At 39.2% G+C, this 27,297-nt stretch overlaps 1 protein-coding gene across 8 annotated transcripts in view; it reads left to right on the plus strand.

The window, feature by feature from the left end:
* The first annotated feature begins 21 nt into the window (after positions 1 to 21).
* Positions 22 to 27,297, plus strand: part of ZBTB44 (zinc finger and BTB domain containing 44) — a 52,244-nt gene continuing 24,968 nt past the window's right edge. For 5 of the 8 annotated variants that reach the window (XM_081534024.1, XM_081534030.1, XM_081534026.1 and 2 more), the window contains exon 1: positions 22 to 522. The gene's annotated coding sequence lies outside the window, so the exon portion shown is untranslated. Of the gene's footprint in view, positions 523 to 7,415; positions 7,490 to 27,297 lie in introns of all 8 variants that reach the window. The other 3 variants (XM_081534025.1, XM_081534027.1, XM_081534029.1) reach the window with 1 other exon arrangement.

Consider the following 27,297-nt stretch of genomic DNA (forward strand, 5'->3'; position numbering starts at 1 on the left):
CAAAGTGCCCCCAAACAGGCTGGAGTGAGCCGAGCGGCAACGGCGGCGGCGCCGGCCCGCACGCGCGCGGCGGCGGCTCCCTCCCAACCTCCCCCTCCCTCCCCCTCACTCCCCTTCCCCTTCCCCACCCCGCCCCGCCGGGAAAACGCGAGCCGTCGCCGCGCTCCCCAAACCGCCGCCTGCCCTCGGCCAACCGCCCCCAACGGCCGCCCGCGCGTGGCTCGCCGGGCCCCCTCGCTCCTCCCCTCAGGCCTGTGGGGCGCTCCCCTCCCTCCGCCTCGCAGGCTCGCTGCCGTTGGGGGCTGCCATGCCCCTGCCGCAGGCTGTCCACGGGCCTAGGCGCGGCGGCCCGAGATAGGGTCCCCTCCGCCTCCCGGGGGAGGAGAGAGGCAGCGGGCCGCGCGCTCCGCCCCCTCCCCCCGGGCCGCCGCCGCCGCCGCCGCCGCCACCTCGCCGCCTCAGCCTGGCGGGGAGGAGGAGGAGGAGCAGCAGGCCTCCGGCCCCCGGCACCGCCGCCCGCAGGTAACCGGGAAGGGAAGGCAAGGCCGGCCCCTCCTCGCCGCCCGCGCCCTCGAGCGGCGCCCCATCTGGGTGCTGGGCGGAAGGGAACGCTGGGTCTCGTCACCCCCATCCGCCCCGGGAGACACCCCGCAGGTTCCCCTCAAAGGCGTCTAAGCCTTCAGGGAGGAGATTGGCCCTGCGCCCCGCCGTCTGGGAGAAATTGTCCCGATCTCCCAGGGCGCCCCTCGACCGCGCGCGCGCGCGTGTGCTCAGCACCCTGACCCCGAGGAGGCGGGGTGCTAGCTTCTCACCTGGTCGAGCCGAGACACACAGCTCCCCCCTCCCCCCGCTTCTTTTTCTTTGGTATTGGAAAGAAAAGGGTGGCATTTATTTAAAAAACGAAAACCTTTTTTATTCCCTACCTGGGGCTCAGTCTGCATCTAGTCGTTTTCTGCTGGCCTAACCAGAAAAGGGTTACCTGCGAGTGAAATGAGTACGTTAGAAGGAAACTGCATGCTTGTTAGTGGTTTGAAGCTTAACCAGAATTTAGAATAAAGCCTAATGATTGTGTGCCTTATTAGAACTTAATTACAGAAATGAAGGCCAAAGCTTACATTTTTTTCGGCATGTAAGTGAATTATAGATTTTGGTCAAGAAGACCTTCTAACTTCCACTTATTTTCTTACTGTTTTATTCGGATAGAAGCTAATACCAAAAGCAGACTTCACAATTTGAGAGCTACTAATAGTTTGGATAGGTAGATTTTTTTTGTCTAGAGGGTTTCAGTTGGAATTACTGCATTTAAAAAAATACTGTGTGAATCTTCATTTATACAGTCAGTTACTCCCATTACTTCCCTCTGACTGCCAACGGATATTTAATTTTACCTGATGTAGTTTCCTAATCATAGAATGTGGCAATAATGAAGGGAATGTTTTCTTATAGTCTTGTATTTTACAGTGTTTGCATTAATTATGAGAACCTTTCCCATATCTGATCTGATTTGCAGAACAACCTAATGACTTAGATATTATTACTTGAGTTTTACAGGTGAGACAAACTTAAGTAATGTTAAGTAATTTGCTTTAGGCCACACAACTAGTGATAAAAGTGAGATTTATACCCAGATATGTTTCCAGTGTAGGTGTGTTTCCTACTGTACCTTCAGTATGGGTACACCTTTTTTTTAAACACTTATTTATGAAAAATGATCAGTCTCTTTGAAATTGAGGAAAAATTTCAGTGAATATTCCAGTCCCTAGGTTCTGTGATTGACATTTCTGCCATGTTGTTCCCCTTTTCTGTGTGTAATCACTTGAAAGTAAATTGCAAACACCATGACACTCCAGTCTTTCCTCCTGCGGTTATACTGACCCCAGTGTCATCATCAACACTTTTCTAAATTAGCAGTCCACATGCAAATATCTGGGATCTCTTTGGGACATCCACCCCCACCCCACCCCCCAGCTGTTTTCAGTTAAGATTCACACATTGGATTTGTTACTTATGCCTTGGATCCTTTTTTTTTTTTTAGAAGACCAGTACCCATCTCCTTTCATTCTGCCAGCGAACCAGACCACTTGCTTTATAAGAATACTCCCACTTTTGGGGCGTGTCCGTTTCCTAATGATGTCATTTAATGTAGTAATCCTCTGTCCTCCTGATTTTCCTGTTCCTGGAAGTTAGGTCTAAAGAAAAGCTAGATTAGTTTAAGGAAAACTTTTATTTGGCAAGAATATTTCGTAGATGATGCTATGTACCTATGTACTTTAATGTTCCATAATGCCACACTGTTAAGGATACTAAATGTGACCACTTGCTCAAAGTGGTGACTACCAGATTTATTATAAAGGTTTGGTTTGCTGGTTTGTGATTTGTATATGATTTTGGGGTAATATCTTGACCCCAAGCAAACAACCTGTTTCTGGGTACCTTTTGCTCTGTGATAGCACCCATCGATGACTGTTGCTTCAATCAGTTATTTTATTGGAGATTTTCTGTCAATTTTTCTTTCATTAACTAGGAGCGAACTGAACTTTCTCCTAAAAATGTTAATGTCCTCCCTTTAGTTACCAATATTCAGGGTAAAGAACTGGGGAGTTAGTCACCCCCACTGCATGCATTGCCTAATGGTGGCAAATCAGGATTTTTTTTTCTTCTTTTTTGTGGGAATACTATGGACTGATGAGTTTTAATCTTTTTTTATATATAACCATTACAGTCATTTTTCTTTTTGATGATCAAACTGTCCCAAATTTGGGCAGTAAAACCATTTCAAGTTGGTTCCTGTGTCTTTTTAATGCTTCTGCTCACCATTAGTCTTGGAACACTCTGGTGCAGAATATCCCAGGCTTGCCTTGTTACTTTCCTTGTTCCAGATCTGGAATGGGCTTTTCATCCAAGAAGTCTTGACTCTTTTTAGTGAGAAATGGTGTATAGAAACCAGGATCTGACTGTTTGGCGTATTCATTACTGCTGGAGTGTTACTGCATCTAGGCCCTTTGAGAGGGGAGAACAAAAAATGGTGTTTTGCTTGTTTGTTTAAACAAGTTCATAGCAGTATATCCAATTCAAATTTACCATAGGAAGGTTTTTCTTTTCTTTGATTCTATATCTGTCTCTTGTCTTAAGTGAAAATCTTAGTTCCTAATACAATGAACATACTTGCCATATCCTACTATATATACATAAAATCATTTCAGTATTTTACCAATATCACTACTAACAATAAACTTCTGAGTAAAGTTTTAAAATTTCTTTCCGTTTTTTTTGTTGTTAGAATATATTGCATGAAGGCTGTGTAATCAGAGTACTTACTGTGTTCAGAAGTCACTTGAAGTACTTTCTCTGGTTATGCTGCCAATTTGATATGGTTCATTGGTTCCATTTTTCATTTTATGATTTTCTTTTTTTTTATTATTTTCCAAAAGAAACAACTTTTTATTGAAAGTATAATTGATTTAAAATGTGTTAGTTTCAGGTGTACAGCAAAGTGATTCACGTATATATATTCTTTTTCAAATTCTTTTCCTTTATAGGTTATTACAAGATATTGAATATAGTTTCCTGTACCATACAGTAGGTCCTTGTTGTTTATTTTATATCTAGTAATGTGTATCTGTTAATCCCAAACCCCTAATTTCCTCCCCACTTTGGTAGCCATAAGTTTTGTTTGTTTTTTGTGAGTCTGTTTCTGTTTTGTAAATAAGTTCATTTATATCATTTTTTTTCGGAGAAGGCAGTGGCACCCCACTCCAGTACTCTTGCCTGGAAAATCCCATGGATGGAGGAGCCCGGTAGGCTGCAGTCCATGGGGTCGTGAAGAGTCGGACACGACTGAGTGACTTCACTTTCACTTTTCACTTTCATGCATTGGAGAAGGAAATGGCAACCCACTCCAGTGTTCTTGCCTGGAGAATCCCAGGGACGGTGGAGCCTGCTGGGCTGCCATCTCTGGGGTCTCACAGAGTCGGACACTACTGAGGTGACTTAGCAGTAGCATATCACTTTTTTTAGATTCCACATATAAGTGATACATGATAATTGTCTTTCTCTGTCTTACTTCGCTTGGTATGATAATCTCTAGGTTCATGGCATTATTTTGTTCATTTTTATGGCTGAGTAGTATTCCATTGTATGTGCACATACCACATCTTCTTTAACCATTTACCTGTCGATGGTCATTTAGGTTGCTTCCTTGTGTTGGCTATTGTAAATAGTGCTACATTGAACACAGATACATGCCCAGGAGTGGGATTGCAGAATCATTTGGTAGCTCTGTTTTTAGTTTTTTAAGGAACCTCCATACTGTTCTCCATAGTGGCTGCACTAGTTCACCTTCCCAGCAACAGTGTAGAAGGATTCCCTTTTTAAATTTTATTTTTGAGTATATAAATTATATGTGCTTAGTTGCTCAGTCAAATCTGACTCTTTGTGACCCCATGGACTATAGCCAGCCAGGGGGGCTTGTCCATGGGGGTTTTCCAGGCAAGAATACTGGTGTGGGTTGCCATGCCCTCCTCCAGGGGATCTTCCCATCCCAGGGATTGAACCCAGGTCCCGCAGTGCAGGCAGATTCTTTACCATCTGAGTCACTAGGGAAGCCCAAGAATACTGGAGTGGGTAGCCTATCCCTTCTCCAGAGGATCGTCCTGACCCAGTTTTTAAACAGGGGTCTCCTGCATTGCAGGCAGATTCTTCGCCAGCTGAGCTTCCAGGGAAGGCCATAAAAACGATATACAAGGTTCAGAAGTCAAATATTTTGAAAGTATTCTTAAAAAAGACTTAACCCAAGTTAGTTTTAAAATGAAGTGTTATTTAACTCTTGTCATACCTTTTAATATCTAATATACTCATATCTTCACTGTAGGAGGATTAACAGTGGACAGAGTGTGTTACTTAACGTGAAGTGATATTGGAGTACATTTAAATTTTGCAATTAGATTCTAATTTTTCTGGCAAAGAGAAAGCACTAGACTAATCTTTAGAGGTGAGCAGAGAAGTAGATTTCAGGCTTATTTTTGCAAGCTTTACTTTGAAAATCACTTTATTGATGGGTCAGTTCTTTTTTCTTTTGGCCACATGGCCTGCAGTATCTTAGTTCCCCGACCAGGTATTGAACCTGGGCCCTGGCAGCAAAAGCCTGGAATCCTAACCACTAGGCCACCAGGAAATTCTGAAAATCATGTCTTCAAAGAGGCAGGCAGTTGATACAGTTTTATAAATCCATCTACTTAATGTGTCACACAACAGAACTGACATACATATGCTATCTGTAGATATAAAAGTGTTTAAATGTGATAGAATCTATAATTATGCCTTCAAATGAGAATTTAAGAGGGAGCAATCAATGGTTGTCTGAAGTGAGAATACAATTACATAGTTTATCAGCTGCCTGTTACCAGGAAAAGATGAGCCCATGGTGTGTTTCCCTCTGTACACCACCACTGCTTTTGTTAACAGAGCAAACATTTCTTTCCTCAGGGAATGGAGTGGGAAAATGAGTAGTGCATATGCATTGGGCCCATTTACCTTCATCCTGTCTTTAATCTTGGTAAAATATACTGCTGAAGATTATTAGGACACATAAAGTGATGAAAAAGTGCCACAAACAGTAGCATAGGTATATATTCTCACATAGCAGCTAGAAACTGTTTTGGTAGACTGAGTGAGCTAATACAGTTATGAGAATTGCCAGCATTTGTTGAGCCTTTCGAAAAGGTATCACTATGCTAAATATTTCATACATCATCTCATTCAGATCCCACTTTAACCCTTTGTTATTGCCACTTGTATCTTTGCAAATAAGGAAAGGGATATCCAGGTGTCAAACTCAAGTCTGTCTTCAGTGTTGCTCTTAACACATTGCTGCATCTCACAATTAAATATATGTCATAAAATTGGATATATTTTCATTCAACATGAATCAAAAGAAATACATGACTGACATTAGTCCTACAGCAGCACTGAAGATTGCATCTAAAATTTTCCATAATGTTGGAGGTTTTAAACTTTGAGGAAGTCTTTCTAGCCTTGTAAAGGATAGAATTCTCTTGTTACTGAAAATGGTGAAGCATCAGAGATTATTGTAAAGGGGTTTCCTTCATTAGTTAGAGGGCTCCAAATTAATTTGGCTTCTTCCAAATGTAGTTTAATATATATATTGAGTGTGTGTGTGTATATATATATAAATACATATATCCCTCCGCCCCCCGTGGTTTCCTGGCATTCTGTAGACTACAAGTGAGCATATCTTTATATATGCTATAATGGGATGTCTTTACCTTAAATGCAACCACCACATTCATGATTGAAACAGTTCTTCTGTATCTTGACTGATTTCTTGAAATTTATCTCCTATTAAACTGAAAGCCACTTTAGTTTTCCCCTTTGTTCTTTATATCAGAAATACTTCACTCCATAATGAGCTGGAAATCTCTTGATTTTTAGTCATGGGATCTAAAAATAGTGATTATATATGTGCCTTTAAAAAGATAAAGATACATTAAATTTATATTACACTTCTGCTTGATGGGCACTTTCTTCACTAACATTATTATTAGTGCCAAAGGTGACTTTAGTGAGCACATTTTTATATAACTGATTCTGGAGTAAATCACTGACTTACATCATTGTGATCTTTCACATTCATAATTCTGTCTTGCTGCTGCTGCTGCTGCTGAGTCGCTTCAGTTGTGTCCAACTCTATGCAACCCCATAGACGGCAGCCCACCAGGCTCCCCTGTCCCTGGGATTCTCCAGGCAAGAATACTGGAGTGGGTTGCTATTTCCTTCTCCAAATTCTGTCTTATAAGAGTGAAAATTGAAGAGTGAAACTTATTAATGTCTCAGTTTTCTAGGAGAACATAATTTCTGTCTCCATATTGAATATTCTTCCATTTTAGTAATTGTATAGCTTTAAAAAACCTTAAAATTACAAATGTTTGATACACCAGTTTCAATATTCTATACTGTTATCCTTCTATAGGTATTAAATGGTATATGTAGGTTGGCTTGTTTTTTTTTTTTTTTTTAATGTTGACATGATTTGCTATTTACTTGGTTTTAACAGTTTTTGATGCATTCAGCTTGCAAACAACTTAGGGTTACATATAACCAAGAGTTTGAATCTTTGGAATCAAGATTTTGTGGAACTACTACCCTCTGGCTTCTGAAACAATATAATTCTTTTTAAAAATGATTTTCCTTTAATTCAGATCTTAACCTAAGTATCTGATTATCAGCTACTGTTAGCAAGCAAGCCTGTTCAGAACTTTGTTTTTCAGTTGCTAAGTCGTGTCCAGAGCCTTTGCAGCTCCGTGGACTATAGCTCCATGATATAGCATGCCAGGGTCTCTGTCCATGGTGATTTTTCAGGCAAGAATACTGAAGTGGGTTGCCATTTCATTCTCCAGGGTATCTTCCTGGATCAGGGATTGAACCTGTGTCTCCTGCACTGGCAGGTGGATTCTTACTCCTGAGCCACCAGGTAAGCCCCTATTTGGAACTGTCCTCTATTAAATGTGGCATGTTTAGTTTTGGAGGCTGGATAATTTCATTAGGCTAATGAGTGGGAGGATTATTCCAACTGTTTTGGGGAAGGGGCAAAGAGTTCCAGGAACTGGGCCACTGCCCATTTTGGGGACTTCCCAAGTAGCTCAAATGGTAAAGAAACTGACTGCAATGCCAGAGACTTAGGTTCAATCCCTGGGTCAGGAAGATCCCCTGGAGAAGGGCATGGCAACCCACTCCAATATTCTTCCCTGGAGAATCCCGTGGACAGGGGAGCCTGGCAGGCTACAGTCCGTGGGGTCGCAAATATTTGGACACAACTGAGCAACTAACACACACAGACACACACACACTTGGAACTATCTTGGCACCTGTGGATGTGTCCTTTAGCATGCTGATTGTTATAGTGAGTGAGGCTCAGTGTCTAGTGGAAGTAGACTTGTCTGCCACCTTGGACCTATTTGCTTTATGTCATGTCCTCGGGCTATGTCGTTCTTTTAAAGGCTATGCCCTGCCACCTTCCCTCCTGTTTCATATTTGGAGTGCTTCCTAGGCGGAAAGTGAGCCACTTGAGGATAAGTCACTGTGGTGTATACAGCTGGCCTCAATTTGGGCTTTCTCTCAAGTCAATTTGTCTTGCATTTGATTGGTGTACCCTGTTGAAGAGAGGCATTGTTAGACTGCCTGATTTGGGAACCGGTTCATTTGCTTTTCCAGAGCTAGGCTTGCCAGTTTGTTTGGAGGCCTCCATTTGGGAGTGGAAGTGGAATTTTAGACTACACCTCTTCTGATTTTCTGTGTTACCACAGCTTAGTTGTTATTTGTGTTTTTGTGTATGTCACTTTGGGGTAAGCTACATATAGTCCTTTTTTTCTGGGCTACACTTCATCTGATTATTTCTTTGTGGGGCATTGTGTTTGTTGTTTGTATGTGTGTTAGTACCTGCATTGGCCAGTTGAGACATCTTTGGTGCATAACGGGGCTTGGGTGTGACAATACCAACTTTCTTATTGCTTAGGTTTCGCCTGTGGTGGAGCGTTCGTTAGGATTTTCCCTTTTGAGCTATCCTTGGTCATTTATTCAGCTTTATCTCCGATGGGGCATTGGTTGGGATTCTCCCCTTTCGGGTGCTAGGGAACTGGGACAGTGAGAGAACAGTTTGAATTGCTGTTTGCTTGTTAATTGGTGACACCAGCCGTGAATAATTAAGTGTGGATGATCAGAGTTTTTATTTCATCTTACAGTCCCCTGGGGTTATTTGCAAAACTAAGAGGTCTTTAGCTATGCTTTGTAAATGAAAGAAAATGTATCAATCAATACTCCCTGAGATCTGGAAGGCAGAGGCCCCTAATAGATTGACTATTTTGTCAAAGTGGGACTTTTGCAGTTGCTTTTATCTTGAGGGTATGTGTGTGTATGTGAATGAGTGTCTTGGTACCTGAATCCAAAACTCTTTTTCTCGTTTTGCTGAAAGAGGACTTGTGAATGTAAGTGGATGGTATATATTATTGTATTTGTTTAAACTGGGTTATTTCACTTAGTGTAATATCTTCAAGGTTCATCCATATCATAGCATATATCAGAATTTTCTTCCTTTTTAAGGCTAAATAATATTCCATTGTATATATATACCACATTTTGTTTATCCATTTATCTGTTGATAAATATGAGCTATAGTGAATAATGCTCCTATGAACATTCATGTTACAAGTATATGTTCATGTCTATGCTTTCAGTTGTTTGGAGTATATACCCAGAAGTAGAATTGCTGTATCATAGTGTAATTCTGTGTTTAATTTCTTTGAGTAACAGCCATAGTATTTTACATAGTGTCTGTACTTACAATGGCACCCTACTCCAGTACTCTTGCCTGGAAAATCCCATGGATGGAGGAGCCTGGTAGGCTGCAGTCCAGGGGGTCGCGAAGAGTCAGACACGACTTCACTTGCACTTTCACTTTTCACTTTCATGCATTGGAGAAGGAAATGGCAACCCACTCCAGTGTTCTTGCCTGGAGAATCTCATGGACGGTGGAGCCTGGTGGGCTGCCGTCTATGGGGTCACACAGAGTTGGACACGACTGAAGCGACTTAGCAGCAGCAGCAGCAGTACTTATATTCCCACCAACAGTGCACAAGGGCTCTTAATCCACATCCTTGGGAACACTTACCTTCTGTTATTTTGTCTTTTATAGTAGTCATGTTAATGAATGTGAGATGGCAAAGTGTATGGGGATAGGTCACTGATTTCTAGACCGTCTTCTCTTTATGTACATTTAAAGCTATAAATTTTACTCTAAGCACTCCTTTAGCTGCATTCTACAAATGTTGATAATGTTGTATTTTCAATATTACTCAGTTAGAAATACTTTCCAGGGATTTCCCTGTCAGATCCATTGCTTGAGACTCTGTGCTTCCAAGGCAGGGGCCGTGGGTTTGGTCCTTGTTTGGGAAACTAAGATCCCACATGCTCTGTGGCAAAAAAAAAAAAAAAGACAAAACAAAACTTTCTAATTTCCTTTGTTGATTCCTTCGTTACTATGGGTTATTTAGAAGTGTGTTATTTAAAATACCTGGAATTTTCTTGATAGCTCATTGATTTCTAATTTTTTAATTTGTGATTAGAGAACACACTCTGGGTGCATTCATTCTTTTAAAATTTATTAAGATTTGTGTTATGGCACAATTGGTGAACATACCTTGTTGCACTTAAAATGTGTACCAATGATTTTGTGTCTCTGGTAATACTTTTTGTCATGAACTATACTCTTGGTCTCATGTTAGGGATAGCCAACTCTTGCCTTCCAGTACTTACAGTTTGCATGGTATATCTTCTAACATACCTCTTTGGTTTTTTATTTAAAGTAGATTTCTTATAAAGTGCATGTAGTTGGGCTTGCTTTTTCAGTCCTATGATAGTGATAGTGAAAGTTGCTCAGGCGTGTTCGAGTCTTTGCGACCCCATGGACTATACAGTCCATGGAATTCTCCAGGCCAGAATACTGGAGTGGGTAGCCTATCCCTTCTCCAGGGGATCTTCCCAACCCAGGAATTGAACGGGGGTCTCCTGCATTGCAGGCAGATTCTTGACCAACTGAGCTATCAGGGAAGCCTAGTCTCTCTTCCTTTTAGTTGAAATGTCTGTTGTTAGTCCATTAAAATTTAATGTAGTTACATTTTACAGTATTTCGAAAAGCAGACACATATTTGTCTGCTACTGCTGCTCTAGCAAAAGTACCACAACCCAGATGGCTTAAAGAGAAACTTTTGTCTCAGCTCTGGAGATTAGAAGTCTGAAATCTTGGTGTTGGCAGGGTTGGTTCCTCTTAAGGGAAGGAACTTACGAGGGAAGGAGCTCTTCTTGGCCTCTCTCCTTGCTTTTGCTAGTGCTTTCACTTGTGGCAGCATAATTTCAGTCTTAACATGGCCTCTGTCTTTGAATTTTACGTTATATAAGTACATCCTAATTACCTCAGTTTAGTTTGATTACTTTTGTAAGAAGCCTGTTTCCAGATAAGGTAACATACTCGGGTACTGGGGATTAGGATTTCAACATATCTTTTAGGGGCTACGCTTCATAAGACAGCAGTGCAAAAGTGTTTTAAGTAAAGTCACTATACTTGTGTACATATTTTAAAGCATACAGAGTAGAACACATGAGTACTTGGTATGAACACTTAAAAGCTCTTTAGGGAAACACAGAGCTCTTTAAATGCTAATTGACTATAAAAGTGACGTAAATTTGACTTGCTTATGTAAGGATCCAAGAGACTGAATAAGATATACCCTTTCTTCAGGCTTTCTCTTTAGTAAAAATGATTTGATGTTAATTGCTGGTATTCTTAAGTTACTGTGGTTGAATTCTTGTAAATGGCAACTTGTAAGTTGGGGAGAAGGGACTGAATATGTGTGTTTTAATCAGACAGATCTTTCTTCAAATCCTGGTTTTATTACTTATAGGAATGTGGACAAGTTAAATTAACTATTTCCTCCTTTTAACTGGATCTTAAAAATTCTTCCCTGAGAACTGTGACCACGGGGAGATAAAGGCACTTGGTGGGAGTTACTCAGTGTATATTAATGTATTTTCCCTGGATGTAGAAATTAATAAGCACAACTCTGGTTACCAGCAATGAGAGGAAATTCTAATAATTTAATGCTGCTGGTTTTATTGATTTATTGTTTTAACTCCAGGTAAATCTCATTCTTTTTCTCAAAATGCTGAACTAGAAAGAACTTATTCATGTAGTAAAATGATTAAAGTTTTTACTTGATTTACTTGATTAAAAAGTGGCTAGTTATAAAAGTTAAAATGACTTTCTTTTATAACTCATAGTAATTCATTTGAAATTCTTTGCAAAAAATCAATAAAGACTTAAGGAGGACCTTTGAGTGTTAAACTGTTTTCAGATAAAGATCATATGCACTTTTATTAGTGTTCATGCTCTCAAATATGAGTACTCATATGAAAAAGTTTAGTACTCCATTCAAAAAAAAAGTGTGATTCCTTTCATGGAAAAATACAGATATTTGTTTTTGCTTAAGATTGACAACATAGTGACAGTTTTTCTGAGAACAAAATTTAAAATATGAGGCACTTGTCATATGTAGCATTTGTCCAAAACACTTGATTCTAAAGGAAATGATAGTGAAAAACATTTTAACAATAACTTTCTGGAGAAGGAAATTGGTGAGTTGTAATTTTCACTACTTCACTCAGATTTCTATGTAATTTGAGCATGAACTTTTTTCTTTATCCTTACTTAAACCATGTATATTGACAAGTTTTCTATAAAATATTTGTATTTTAATTTTATATAAAATTATAATTTTATAGTTTAAAATATTTGTATGTTAAACTCCTTAAAATATATATTTTAGGTATTTTGTCTGAAGCGTTATTTTGCTGTCATTTATAATTGTATTTTTATTAATAATATGAGTGAACATAAAAGAATATGCTTATTCCAAAAGTAAGCACCATAAATCACACTTTTTCAACTTTTTTTAAAATGCCCCTTCGTCTGTGTTAGGCAGTTATAGAATATACATACACAGGCTCAACATTTTCCTGCAAGTAGCATATGGATCTGTTGGAAAGCAAGATCTGTAGACACTAATTGACTACCTGTGATACATAAGATACTGATTAAAAGAGCAGTGATCCTTTTGTGGCCATAAAGAAATGCCCAGTTGAGAATCACTGCACTATAATAAGCAATGTTGTTGATAAGAGTGTAGCACATGTTAATGGTGTAGACAGAAATGATTAAGAAACTGCTGGTATGTTTACATGAAGACTGCACAAATAGTCATAGCAACTTGGTTTGTAATGGCCCCAAACTGGGAACAACTCAGAGTTTGTTCTCTGTTAGGTGATAAACAAACTGTGGTAATTGCACACAATGGAATAGTATTCAGCAGAAAACAAAAAGTAACAAAAATTCTGGAGCCTAACAACATAGATGAATCTCAAAATAATTATATCCAGTGAAAGAAGCCAGATAAATAAGAAAATATATACTACCTGATTCTATGTATATAAAAATTCTAGAAAATACAACTAATCTAAAATGAAAAGCAAATTAGCGGTGGAGGTGAGAGGCTGGTGGGAGAGATTGTGAAGAGGCACAAAGAAAATTGCAGGAGTCATAGAAGTGTTCCTTATCTTGATATCCTAATGATATCTGTGTGAAAACTGACCTGATTGTGTTGCAGGAAGGGGGACCCTTTCCAGGCCCCAAGAGTGGGCTCTTGTCTAACACTTGGAAATGAATTGTCTGAGGAGACACACGTGCTGACAAAGCAAGAGATTTATTGGGAAGGGACACCCAGGCGGAGAGCAGTAGGGTTCGTTCTGACTCAGGATTCTTCCTGGTGGTACACCCATTGCTCAGCCAAGATGGATGCCACTGAGGATTATCCTGGGAGGTGGTTAGACACATGGTGTCTCCTTTTGACCTTTCCTGAACTCTTCCGGTTGGTGGTGGCCTATTAGTTCCATGTTCCTTACTAGGACTAGGACCACTTGTCATAAAATAACTTACACAAATGGTTACTGTGGCGCCTGGCCAGGGTGGGCAGTTTCAGTCAGTGTGCTTCCTCTAACAGTTGTACACTTTAAATATATTTGGTTTTACATCACTTACACTGCAAACATTTATAAAATGATTTTTAAAGAACATGGGTATAATTGATTCCAAATATATACTGGAATTATCCTTGGAGAGATAGGACATATATCTGGCAAACCTAAATTGGTATGGTGTCACATGCCAGATCAATGGTTAAGACAGAAAATGCTATAGGAGTTCAGGGGAGGAAAGGCAGCATAGTTTAATAGTAAAATGAGGAGAGGGTTAAAGTCAGAGTGTGTGATTTGTGGGCCCTGTTAGGCCACTTATTTTCTCTGATCTTTGTTTTCCTTAATCTTTGAAAAATTTCCTCATCTACTTCAGAAGATTGTTTAATTTTTTTATTTAGCTGTGCCAGGTCTTAGTTGCGGCATGTGGGATCTTTTATTTGCAGCAGGCAAATTCTTAGCTTTGGCATGTAGCATCAATTCTCTGACCAGGGACCAAACCCGGGCCCCTGCATTTTAAGATCCAAAGAAAATATGTTTTAAAACACTGTAATCTGAAAAGTGGCATGCAAGTGGCAGGTATTGCTGATATCCAGAGTAGAAGAAAGAACATAATAGAGTAGTATTTGACTTGTTGAGAACAATAAGGGAATTCCAAAATGAGACCAGAGATGGAAAGTGGAGATAGTGTGTAGTATGTCCGTCTAGTCAAGGCTATGGTTTTTCCACTGGTCATGTATGCATGTTAGAGTTGGACGGTGAAGAAAGCTGAGCACTGCAGAATTGATGCTTTTGAACTGTGGTGTTGGAGAAGACTCTTGAGAGTCCCTCGGACTGCAAGGAGATCCAATCAATCCATCCTAAGGGAGATCAATCCTGGGTGTTCATTGGAAGGACTGATGTTGAAGCTGAAACTCCAGTACTTTGGCCACCTCATGTGAAGAGTTGACTCATTGGAAAAGACCCTAATGCTGGGTAGGATTGGGGGCAGGAGGAGAAGGGGACGACAGAGGATGAGATGGTTGGATGGCATCACTGACTCAATGGACATGGGTTTGGGTAGACTCTGGGAGTTGGTGATGGACAGAGAGGCCTGGCGTGCTGCAGTTCATGGGGTCGCAACGAGTCGGACATGGCTGAGTGACTGAACTGAACTGATGTTCAGAGAATGCTTCAAAAATCAGTTTGGAGCAAAGAAAAACATCTAAAACCGTAGCAGAGCGGAGAGAATATGAGGTATTAGTGAGAAATGGTAGCATCAGGATGTCAATTGCTGTTTACTAGCCTTATGACCTTGGATAAGTCATTTATTCTCTGAGCTTCAATTTCCCCACCAATATAATGAATAGTGGGATAATAGTCCACCTTAGAATACCTAAACAGACATTTCTCCAAAGAAGACTTAGACACAGCTAATAAACACATGAAAAGATGCTTAACATCACTCATTATTAGAGAAATGCAAATCAGAGCTACCATGGTATCACCTTACACCAGTCAGAATGGCCATCATCCAAAAGGCTACAATAATAAATGCTGGAGAGGGTGGGAATCCTCTTGTGCTGTTGGTGGGAATGTAAGTTGATACAACCACTAAACAGTATGGAGATTCCTTAAAAAACTAGGAATATGACCCAACAGTCGCCCTTCTGAGCATATACACTGAGGAAATCATAATCGAAAAAGACACACGTACCTTGCTGTTCATTGCAGCATTGTTTACAATCGCTAGGAAATGGAAGCAACCTAGATGTCCATCAGCAGATGAATGGATAAAAAAGCTGTGGTACGTATGTACAATGGAATATTACTCAGCCATAAAAAAGGATTGCATTTGAGTCAGTTCTTATGAGTTGAATGAATCTAGAAGCTATTATACAGAGTGAAGTAAGTCGGAAAGAGAAAAGTGTCACATATTAACATATATATGGAATCTAGAAATATGATACTGATGAACCTAATTGCAGGGCAGCAGTGGAGATGCCAACATAGAAAACAGACTTGTAGACATAGTGGTGGAAGGAGAGGGTAGGGCGATTTGAAAGAATAGCATTGAAACATATATATTACCATATGTAAAATAGAAAGCTAGTGAGAATTTGCCATATGATGCAGGGATCTCAAACCTGGTGCTCTGTGACAACCTAGAGGGATGGGAGGGAAGTGGGAGGTTCAAGAGGGAGAGGACATGTGTGTACCTATGACTGATTCATGTTGGCATATGGCTAAAACCAACACATTGTAAAGCAGTTATCCTCCAATTAAAAATAAACTAATAAAAAATAGTCTGCCTTATCAAGTATTTTATATGTTGAAATCAATTGATATCAAGTGATATAAATGCAAATGCTGAGAAGAATTCAGTGCTGTTAAGAGTTGTACTGGGTGATAGCTAAAGCATGAGGTAATAGGTAGTTGCTGGACTAAAATGATTGGATTTTAGACAGTTTGAACAGTGGTGAAGGATTAACTCAACTAAAGGCAGGGAGAACAATCAGGAGGGCAGTGGCCAAAAAAGAAAGGATTGATTTGATATGTAGGTCTTAGTGACCAAGTCTGTGTTTGGAGGAAAAGTGAAGAACAGAAGTTGTATTAGTTTCCTGTGGCTCTTGTAATAAATTATCACAACCTCGATGGCTTTAAACAGCAAACTCATCCTTTCACAATTCTGGAGTCTAGAAATTCATAATTGATATCACTGAATTGAAATCAAGATGTTGGCAGGTACCGTCTTTCTCCAAAGACTCTGGTCAGGGTGGGAAATCCATTCCTTGCCTCTTCTAGTTTCTGGTGGCTGTATGGATTCTATGACTTGCAGCCTCATCACTCCAATTTATGCCTGTCTTCCCCATCACTTTCTCTGATATCGGTATCATGCTGCTGCTGCTGCTGCTGCTGCTAAGTTGCTTCAGTTGTGTCCAACTCTGTGTGACCCCAGAGACGGCAGCCCACCAGGCTCCACTGTCCCTGGGATTCTCCAGGCAAGAATACTGGAGTGGGTTGCCATTTCCTTCTTCAATGCGTGAAAGTGAAGTCGCTCAGTCGTGTCCGACTACTAGCGACCCCACGGACTGCAGCCCACCAGGCTCCTCCGTCCCTGGGATCCTCCAGGCAAGAGCACTGGAGTGGGGTGCCATTGCCTTCTATCTTCTAACTTCTTAGAAGGATGCTAAAGATTGTACCTAGGGGCCACTTGGATATCCAGAGATATCTCCCTATGTTGGGATACTTCATCCCACCTGCAAAGTCCTCCATAAAAACCGTTTGCAAGTTCCAGGGATTGGGACATGGACATATCTGAGAAAGTGACTTTTTTTAGACTACTGTAGAAGTCAAAGATGACGCCCAGGTTTTTTGCTTTTTGGAATGATGGTATCTTGGGCCAGAGAATTTGAAAAGGAAGAGTACATTTGGAGAAGTGATGATTAATTCATTTGGACCTGTTGAAGTACCTGTGGGAGGTCTCTATGTGGATATTTATTTTGTGGATCAGAAAACTTTTAATGGAGTGAGTTAAAACACTATTTCCAAAAAAAAAAAAAAAATTCTAGAGTAAGGCAGCTTCAGAGTTAATTACTCAGCAATTCAGTGACATCATCAAGAGCCTCAGTTCTCAACTTTTTGCTTTGCCATCCTTAAGTTAACTCTCGTTATGGTTCTGAAGTGACCTGCCACAATTCTAAGCCTTAAGTCCAGAGATGAAAACACCTAACTGAATTTTGTGTGCCTTTTTTTTTTTTAAGCACCCTAACCCCTGAAGCGCTGAAGCAAACTCTATTCCTTTTAGCCAGATAAACGTTTTAATGTTTTCTTGGTTATCTTTTACCTAAATAGACCTATTATGTCTGTGTTGCAGTTGGAACTTATGATTATCTTATGTGACAAATGGATTTTACTACTCTTTGATGTGCAAATTTGAATATACAAACCATGTCTCTGGCCTGGCTCAGAAAAGCAGCCTGTTCACCTTGTTGAGCCTTTTCTATTATTAGGTTCTTGTCTAAAAATTTCTAACCATCGCCTTCCTGATTTAACATTAAATGTTAAGGCATTTAAAAACATTTGTAATTTTTCTGAGTTTGCTTATGAAGGGGGGAGTAGCTAAGAGAAAATTTCCAGATTTTGAGAGGAGATGGTGAATCAAAAATAAGTACTAGATTTTAAGCTCTGGGTGAATGGTTAATTAAAAGCATCTGTCATTGGCAGTTAGAAATCCTATAGTGGAGTGTCTGTTGAGAAGAATTTGAGTTAAGTTTCAGGCAGTGAATTTGAAAGATGGCAGACGTATTCAGATGGAATTGTCTAGCATTCTCGCTGATCATACAGAGGAGCCTGGCGGGCTACAGTCCATGGGGTCACAGCATCGGACACAACTACGTGACTGAACACACATGCACCAGCTCATCATCGGAGGCCCAGAACTGGAGCTCAGGAAGGGTGCCGGGGTTAGAGACTTGAGGTAAATTGAGCCAAAGGTGATAGAGACCTGTCAACAAAGATTCATCACTCAGGGCAGTATGGCATTCTCCTGTGTATGCTCTGTGCTAGGCACTGGGCACTTCCCGTGTACTTGTTTTATCTTGCTTGACTCCTGCCACATTTAACTACTTTAAGGACATCCAGTAAGTTCAGTGATAGACATGATTAAGATCCAGGTTTGTAGAGGAAGATAAATACTATATGATACTGCTTATATGTGGAATCTTAAAAAACAACAACAACAACAAACTAATGACTATAACATAAAAGAAGCAGACTCACAGATCCAGAGAACAGATTAGTGACTATCAGTTGGGGTGGGCAATAAAAAGGTGCAGTGAGTCAGAGGTACAGGCTATTGGCTATAAGACAGACTCAAGTATGTATTGTACAACATGGGGTATATAGCCAATATTTTGTAATAACTTGAAATGGAAAGTGACCTTTAAAATTGTGTAAAAATAAAGCAGTTTTTTAATTTAAAAAAAAATTCCCTGGAGGTCCAGTGGTTAGGATTCTGAGCTTCTACTGCAGGAGGCATAGATTCAGTTCCTCGACCCCTGGTCAGGGAGCTGAGATCCTACAAGCCATGTAATACAGCTCCCCCCCCCCAAAAAAAAGGACACCAAAGCAGACTCACAGACATAGAGAACAAGCTTATGGTTACCAAAGGAGAGGGATGGAGGGACAAATTAGAAATTTGAGATTGTAACAGATACAAACTACTATACGTAAAACAGATAAGCAACAAGGATTTGCTGTATATATAGCAGGGAATTGTGCCCAAAATCTTATAATAACCTACAATGGAATATAATCTGCAAAAAAAAAAACAAACCCTGAGTCACTGTGCTCTAACCTTGAAACTAATACAGTATTATAAATTAACTATTCTTGAATAATGAACAGATTATAAAACAATAGCAACTGTCCGAAATACAAAGCAATGCTCTTCCTACTATATAAACTATTTCTAGGCAACATTAATTTATTAATTGATACTGAATTGGGTATAGTGAAGTAAAGAATGCTTAGTTATACATGAGGTGGAGAAGTCTGTTATTGGACTTGGGCAATGTAAGAAGACTTTACTTTTAATTAATGCATTATACTGTGTCAAAAGACTTAATGTGTTTATAGCAGTTTATCATTCAAAGGGACATGGATACTAGGAGTATCTATCCATTACATATATCTAGAATTTAAAACCTTAATAGCAATTGTGGAGTTATGATGTATGATATATAATGCTCATTGGGGAGATGTGAGATAGTAGTTTCTAAGAAAATTCAAATTAAGAGGTGTTTTTTAAAAGACTTTATTTTATATTTCTATATAGATTGAACAGTTGTAACATGTATTTTTGGGGGGGCAGTCAGATAATCATAATAGGCTAATGTTTGGTATTTTCACAGTCACCTTTTACTCTTTAGGTTATTTTGCAGGAAAGACTAAACTCAGCTTTTAAAATTCTGGTCCAACAGCAGTTTCTTTATTTCACACATCATTTTGTTACAGAATTTGCCTAACTAAATCTTTGACAATTTAGAAAGGTATTTAATGAGTCCTAACCTTTTCCTATCCCAGGCTGTTTCCAATTGTTCCTATATGGAAACAGTTATTCTTATACTATTATCACATCAATGGAAAGAGTACCAGTAATTTAGGAGTACTGGTTGCAGGTCCTATTTTTAACTGTGATTTTTGTACAAAACAGTAGACTCCAAGAATCAAGTAATCTGAGGCTCCACTCCTGTCTTCCATTGAGTTGTGACTGGTTAATCTTTCTGGGCTTTTTAGCATAGTATTTATATTTAGCACCTGATAATGTTTGTTGAACTAAATTTTTTAAACCATAATCCTCTCTCAGCTTTAAAATTCAAGTTCCTTCTATTTTCTGAGGGTTTTTTCCCCCATTGAGGGGGAAGAATTTGCCTCTTTTCGATCTATTCCACCATTATCTCTTTAAGCTGTAAGATAATGTTCAAGCCATGAAAAGTAATATCTGTAGAGTAAGAGAATGAAAACTATCAGTTCCAGAGACATACGTCACAGTCTGGCATATGGTTCCTCTGGAGATATGTAATATAGTATTGACTATATAAAAGTGCAGTGTTTTTCCATAGTTGTCTGTATCTTCAAATACTGGTGATGTCCAGAGTTACTGTAGGAATTCCTGTTCTTGACCAGTTTGAGTTAGGAGTCTTCAAAGGCCTGGGTCTTACCAGAGGTTTTGGTTTTTTTTTAATTGGAGGCTAATTACTTTACGATATTGTGGTGGTTTTTGCCATACATCAACATGAATCAGCCACACGCGTGCGTGTGTCCCCCCATCCTGCACCCACCTCCCTCCCCACCCCATCCCTCTGGGTTGTCCCAGAGCACTGGCTTAGAGTGCCCTGCTTCATGCATCGAAGTTGCACTGGTTATCTATTTACCAGAGGTTTTGTGATTGTTCTTAATCAGTTGTGAGTTAAAGCTAGAGCTATTGTATAGAACCATTACTAATGTACAGTACTACTAACAGTTGTGGCAGTTGTGAATTATTTATGTGTTTGTGATTATCACAGTTACTTCTATTTTATTCTATCCATGAATAAATTTTTAATGAAAAAGATGAGTCAGCTAGGTGTCAATTGTATGTCCATATTGCCTATAAGCAAGAATGATTCAGTGAAAAAAATTTGTAGTACCATACAGTGTAATTCTGTAAATTGTACCTACCTATGTGCTGCCTTTTTAATATTGCCTGTAGAGTAGAGAATCAGAAAAATAAAATCAAGATTCCTTCTTATTATTAAATAAAGCTCAATTTTTAAAAATGAAATTGAACATATTTCTTTATATAAAATGAAGTTTCTTGATATATTTAAATGATGAGCTTATTTCTTACACACTTTGTAAGATTCTTTTGGGACCATCATGCCAAAGTAAAGTCTGTGATGCTTTTGTTCTCTGAAGTTCTTTTGAGTGTTATCAAAATCTGTCCTTGTCAATGAGAAAATTTTAGAAGTAGATAATGGTGCTGTCTGCACAGCAGTGTGAATGTACTTTATGCCACTGAACTGACACTTAAAAATGGTTAGAATGGCAAATTTTATGTTAACATGTATTGAGCACAGGTTTTTTTAAATCTGCCCTTGCCCATGGAGGTGTATCATATATGTGAATATCCTCTGTCATATCTGCCATGGCTAAATTAAAATATTGATGGTAGTTTCCAACTTGGAAAAGAGAAATGTGAACAGTTTAAAGTGGTAGCCACTCATAAAATGATACAGAATTTTATAATTGTGATAATTTGTATCAAATGATTTAAGTATTAGGCTATAGAACTAAATGACCTCTAAGATTGATCTCTACATGGAGATTCTTGAATTTGTAAATAAATCCTGCTTTCATTAGTTAAGTAGAGAATTAAAAAACAACACAAATCTTCATCAACAGATGAATGTGTAAATAAAATATACAATGGGGTATTATACAGTCTTCAAAAAGGAGAAGAATTCTGGTGCATGCTACAGAGTGGATGAAGACTTTGTGCTAAATGAAATAAACCAGTTGCAAAAGGACAAGTATTTGCTGCTTCCACTTATATGATGTACCTAGAGTAGGAAAATTCATAGAGATAGAATTAGAAGGTTGGCTGCCAGAGTCTGGTAAGAGAGTGGAGGATGAGGAATGAGGAATTATTGTTTGATGGATACTGAGTTTCATTTCAGAATGATGAAAAGTTCTGGACATACTGGTAATGGTTACACAACAGTGTGAATGTCCTTAAAGCCCTGTATTATACACTTTAAAATGACAAATTTTGTTTTATTTTGCCGCAATATAAAAAAACCTTTATTAACTGCTATTAATTAAATAACTGAGAATGTGGGCGTTTTCATTTATAATAGAGTTTTGGAAAACTTTTTAAATAAAATGATATGTGCACATTACTAATTCAGTACAAGTGCTTTTTTACATATTACTTTAAATGTGTCTAGTGAGATTGAGGAGCTGAATTTTCAATTTAGTTTAGTTTAATTGATTCAATTAAAATTACCACATGTGACTGGCAGCTCCTTCATTGGACAATATAATTCTGTATTTTTTTCATCCTTTTATAATACTTTAAACCTCCTTATAGCACTATTTTGAAATGAGTGTCTTATGGATAGCATGTAGTTGGCTCATGTTTTTAAAATATCCATCCTACGAATCTTTGTCTTCTAGTTGGTTTTATTTGGACTATGTACATTCAAGGAAATTATTGATATGTTGAGACTTAAGTAGGCCATTTTATTTTTGTTTTTATTTGTTCCCTCTGTTCTTTGTTTCTGTTATTTTCCTGCCTTCCTGTGGCTTATTGTACCTTTTTGAAAATTTCATTTTGATCTATCCTTGGTGTTTGAGGGCATGTCTTTTTATATATTATTTTGAATCTGCTCTAGGTATTATATATACATAAATAACTTATCACAGTCCACTGATGTCAATACAGTATCAGTCTGAGTGAAGGCTTACCTCTTTTTGAAGTTACACTCCCCAGTTTATAATTGTCTTAAATATTTCCTTTACATACTTTGAGAATCACATCAGCATAAGGATAGTTTTTGCTTCAATTATGTGAAACATAATTTAGAAAAGTCAGAGGAAGAGGGAAGACTATAACCTATACAGCTGACCCTTGAGCACAGCAGCAGTTAGGGGCACTGAGCTGACCCTCTGCAGAGTAGATAATCTGCATATAAGTTATAGTCAGCCCTTCGAATCTGACAGTTCCTCTGTATCCAGGGTTCTGTATCTTCAGATTCAACAAACCTTGATTCAGCCAACCACAGACCAGGTAGTATTGTAGTATTCACTATTGGAAAAACACCCACGTATGAGTGGACTTGCACAGTTCAAAGACTCAGCTGTATGTTTTTACTTTTCATTATTCTTCCTTTCATTTCAAGAGCGATCTGAACTTATTCTTTTAGGGTGAATCTGCTGACGGCTGATTCTCTAGTTTTCATTCATATTAGAATGCCTTGATTTTCTCTTTCTTCCTGAAGGTCATGTTTGTTGGCTGTAGTGTTCTTGGTGGGCTCTTCTTTTCTTTGGGTACTTAGAAAGTGTTGAGTCACTTCCTTCTTACCTCATGGTTTGTGATGAGAAGTACTCCATGGTTTGAATTGTTTTCCCCTTATAAGTAGGGAGTCATTCCCTTGTTGCTGCTTTTAAGATTTTTCCCTTTGTCTTTTTGTTTCCAACAGTTTGTATCTGAGCGTGGACTTATTTGAATTTATCTTGTTTAGGTGTGTTGAACTTCTTAAATCTCTAGGTGTAGATTTTAAAATTAGTATACCATACCCTACATATTCACCCATTTAAAGTGTACAGTTCAGTGGCTTTTAGTGTATTCGCTGATTTGTGTATCAGTCACCACAATCAATTTTAGACCATTTTCTGTTATCTTAAAAAAAATCCCTGAATCCCTTAGCTGTTAACCCCAAATTCTCCCCCCCCCTCCCCCGCAACCTTAGGCAACCACTCATTTACTTTCTGCCTCTATAGATTTGCCTGTTTGGAACATTGCCTATAAATGGAATCATACAATATGTGGCCCTTTGTAACTGGCCTTTTCACTTAGCATGTTTTCAGATTTTATCCATGTTGTAGCATGTATCAGTATTTAATTTCTTTGTTGTGAAATAATATTCCATTGTATAAATTACCACATTTTATTTGTCTATTTATCATGATGGATATTTGGATTATTTTCACTTTTTTAATATTATGAATAATACTGCTATATTCTATACATTTCTGTATGGACATGTTTTCAATTCTTTTGGGCGGGTGGGAGTTGCTGGGTCGTATCTAAAGGTCCTAGTGTTGCATCTGCTACTAAACACAGTCAACGAGTACAGACATTTTCGTATGTCAGTTCCACCCGGATATTCCTGTTGGAGGCATCTTAAACTCAGAACATCAGAAACTTTCTTTTCTGTCCTTGATCGGTTTTAATGAGACTGTAGGAGAGAACAAAATTATATCTGGCATTTCCCAGTCTAATCTTCATCTTCCTCCGATCCCATTCCTCCATCTGTATTATGCTGTGTACCATATGTGTGTAACCATTCCATTGTACAAACATGATTTACAGAAGATACTTAGAATTTATTTTATTTTTGTCTTCCACCATACATAGAAATTTGTTCTGTAGGGTTAGTACTCCCTCCAGTTCCCTGAAGGGCAAGCCTTAATAACTTTTCTGGTCACTTTTAGGGAATAGAAACATTATTTTCAAGAACTAATAAACTTAATTCAGAGTTAAAGGTTTTCTTATTTGCCCACCTCAGGCCTATTACAGGTCTGCAGTGGAAAGAGATTTGTTTGGCTTCCTTTTTCTTCCTGTTTTTCCCCTCTACCTTTTTATTCTTCTTTATTTGGTGACTGTGGTTTCTGGCCCATCCAGGATTGGGAGAGGCAAGGATTGAGTAAGAAGAAAGGTCTCTAATAACAGTAGCAGCAGCACCAGGACTGGTGTTCTGTAGCATTTATTTCATGCTGAGTACTGTTAAAAGCACTTCACATGTATCAGGCCAGTTAATCCTCAGAACTCTCTGAGGTAGATTGTCTTAACCGTGTCTCACTGCTGAAGAAATGAAGGTGCAGTCTTGTGACTTGCCTAAGCTCTCACAGTGACACAGCAGAACAGGGCGTACGCCCAGTGTTGGGGCTCCAGAGGATCCTTCCTACTCCAGGTATTGCTTTTATTTACTGTTGGGAGGTGGTAAGCATACTTCCTACTCTTGGCCAGAGTTTAAATAAGATGTGTATCCTTTAGATTTGTTTCAAGTGTGACACATTTTCCACAGACCTAAAACAAAGGGCAAACTTGCCTCAACTCCTTTCCCTTACAGGGAAGTAGAAGGGAGTGGGAGAGGGATTGGAACTCAAAACACACTGATCTCTCTCCGCAGGAATCCTTTCGTGATATTTAACTCTTTACCTCCTTGCATAGGTTGCCTTGCACCTCACTTTGAAATGGTAGTATCTGTTGTTTGGAACCTCCACCCAAATTGCGATTGAGATGTTTTCAACATCCCATTGCACATATTCTCCAAATACACTTTAATTTCTTGCCTTCACACCTTTGTTGATGCAGATGGTCCCTGGATTATGAGTGTCACTTGCTTGAAGGCATGCTTCTGCCTGAACCATGTGATCTCCATCAGACTAAGTGCTCTCGGTGGCTGGCTTTTAAAAACCTTCCCATTTTTTTTCCTCTTCATCTCATTCCTATGAGAGAGAAATCAACAAGTATGTTGAATGATACTTTGGTTAGATCAATCCTAGCTGCCTGGTGTTTTATGATTACTTGTCTTTGGGAAAGTAGAGTGGAGCAGGTTTATGTTTGAACTGTTACCTCTGATGTGGTTAATTGTTTCAGTGGCCTTACCTGGCTGTCTTGGCACAAGTCTTTATGCCATTTATTGTGTTATCAGACCGAGAAGATTCTTAGATTGATCATTTTGTCTTCTTATATTAGAATATTCGGTGGATTATTTATTCGGCTCGAAATCATTAGAATGTCTTTTTAAAAATTGTTTCCCCTTCACATGTACATTTACCTACAAAAAAAATTCAAAGGAGTTGTTTATGTAGTGGATTGATGTTTGAACTGACGTTGACCTCTGCATCCTCACATTTAGAATAACTTCCCTGGTGGCTCAGATGGTAAAGCGTCTGCCTACAATGAGGGAGACCTGGGTTCAGTCCCTGGGTCGGGAAGATCTCCTGGAGAAGGAACTGGCAACCCACTCCAGTATTCTTGCCTGGAAAATCCCATGGACAGAGGACCCTGGTAGGCTACAGTCCATGGGGTCGCAAAGAGTCGGACACAACTGAGCGACTTCACTTTACAGCGCCATTAACAACAGCCGGCCAGTATAGTGCACCCGAGGCACATCAGGATGGTGAGCACTCACTGTGAGGTCCCACGAGAGCTTGGTGTACCTGTTTGCTTTATCACCTGCAGAGTTCTTGCATGAGGCCCTGCCCTCTGTGATTCCTCTTCTGCCTTGCACACTCAGAATTGAATGTTTCATTGTTTGCTTTCACATAGCACTAGCTGTGTAGTCTTAATTAAGTACATAGGTCATTTTCATAAAGACTGTAAGCTTAATGAGGTAAAGGACAATGTTTTACTTGTAATTGTGTTCCTCTCATATAATAAAGTTCCTCACATCTAATAAGTCGATTATTAAGTTTTCATTAGTGTAAACAAAATCAGTAGTATGGCTTCACTGTCACAGTACCCAGTTTAGTCTTATTTGTGCCGAGATAAGGAAGGTAAAGATAGTAAAGTTATGCTCAAGTTATAATTCTGCCATACCTGTCATACTGTATGCAACTCTTTGAACTAGCCTTAACGGAATGTGGGAAGTGGAGATTGTTGAGCAGAGCAAGGATGTTCATTAAATTTTAAGAGGCGCTTAGAGGGACAAGGGATGTTTAGCTCGCAGACGAGAACCTTAGGAAAGGAATGTGACTGCCATCTTCAGTTTTTGAAAGCTTTTTCAAGGGGAAAGAAAAAGTCCTACTCTGCATGACTTTTGTGGTCCAAGCCAGGAGAAACTGAAGCCCTAGGATGTGTGTGCGTGCTCCAATGCATCCGACTCTCTACCCCATAGAATGTAGCCTGCCATGCTCCTCTGTCCATAGAATTTCCCAGGCAAGAATCCTGGATTGGGTTGCCATGTCTTCCTCCAGGGGATCTTCCCGACCCAGGGATCAAACCCAGGTCTCCTGCATTGGCAGATGGGTTCTTTACCACTGAGCCACCTGGGAAGCCTCAAGCCCTATTACGGTGCTTTTTAAAAGAAAAAAATGTTTAATGTGAAAAAGAATTAACACCCGTATGTTACCAGTGATTTGCATAAATACGAAGAAGCTACCATCTATACATGCAGACATCTTTCTGTGTACAGTTTCAAGAAGATCATGGCCCCTTAGTGAATCCATGAATCTCTAGTTAAGACCGTACATTCTCTTGCTCTGTGTGTGTGTCTGTGTGTACAAATACATACATATATGTATATATTTCAGAGATGGTTATTGTCTGTGTACTCTGATGACATTTTTCACTAAATACATAACTACTGCTATTGAGTGTTCACTGTGTTTAGTGATTGTGCACTATTTAATGCTCAGAACCACACATTTTCCCAGGTCAATTAAATATTC

This window comes from Giraffa tippelskirchi, chromosome 10, assembly GCF_054371585.1.
Source record: "Giraffa tippelskirchi isolate mGirTip1 chromosome 10, T2T-mGirTip1v1.2.pri, whole genome shotgun sequence".
In the NCBI taxonomy this organism is placed as follows: Eukaryota; Metazoa; Chordata; class Mammalia; order Artiodactyla; family Giraffidae; genus Giraffa; species Giraffa tippelskirchi.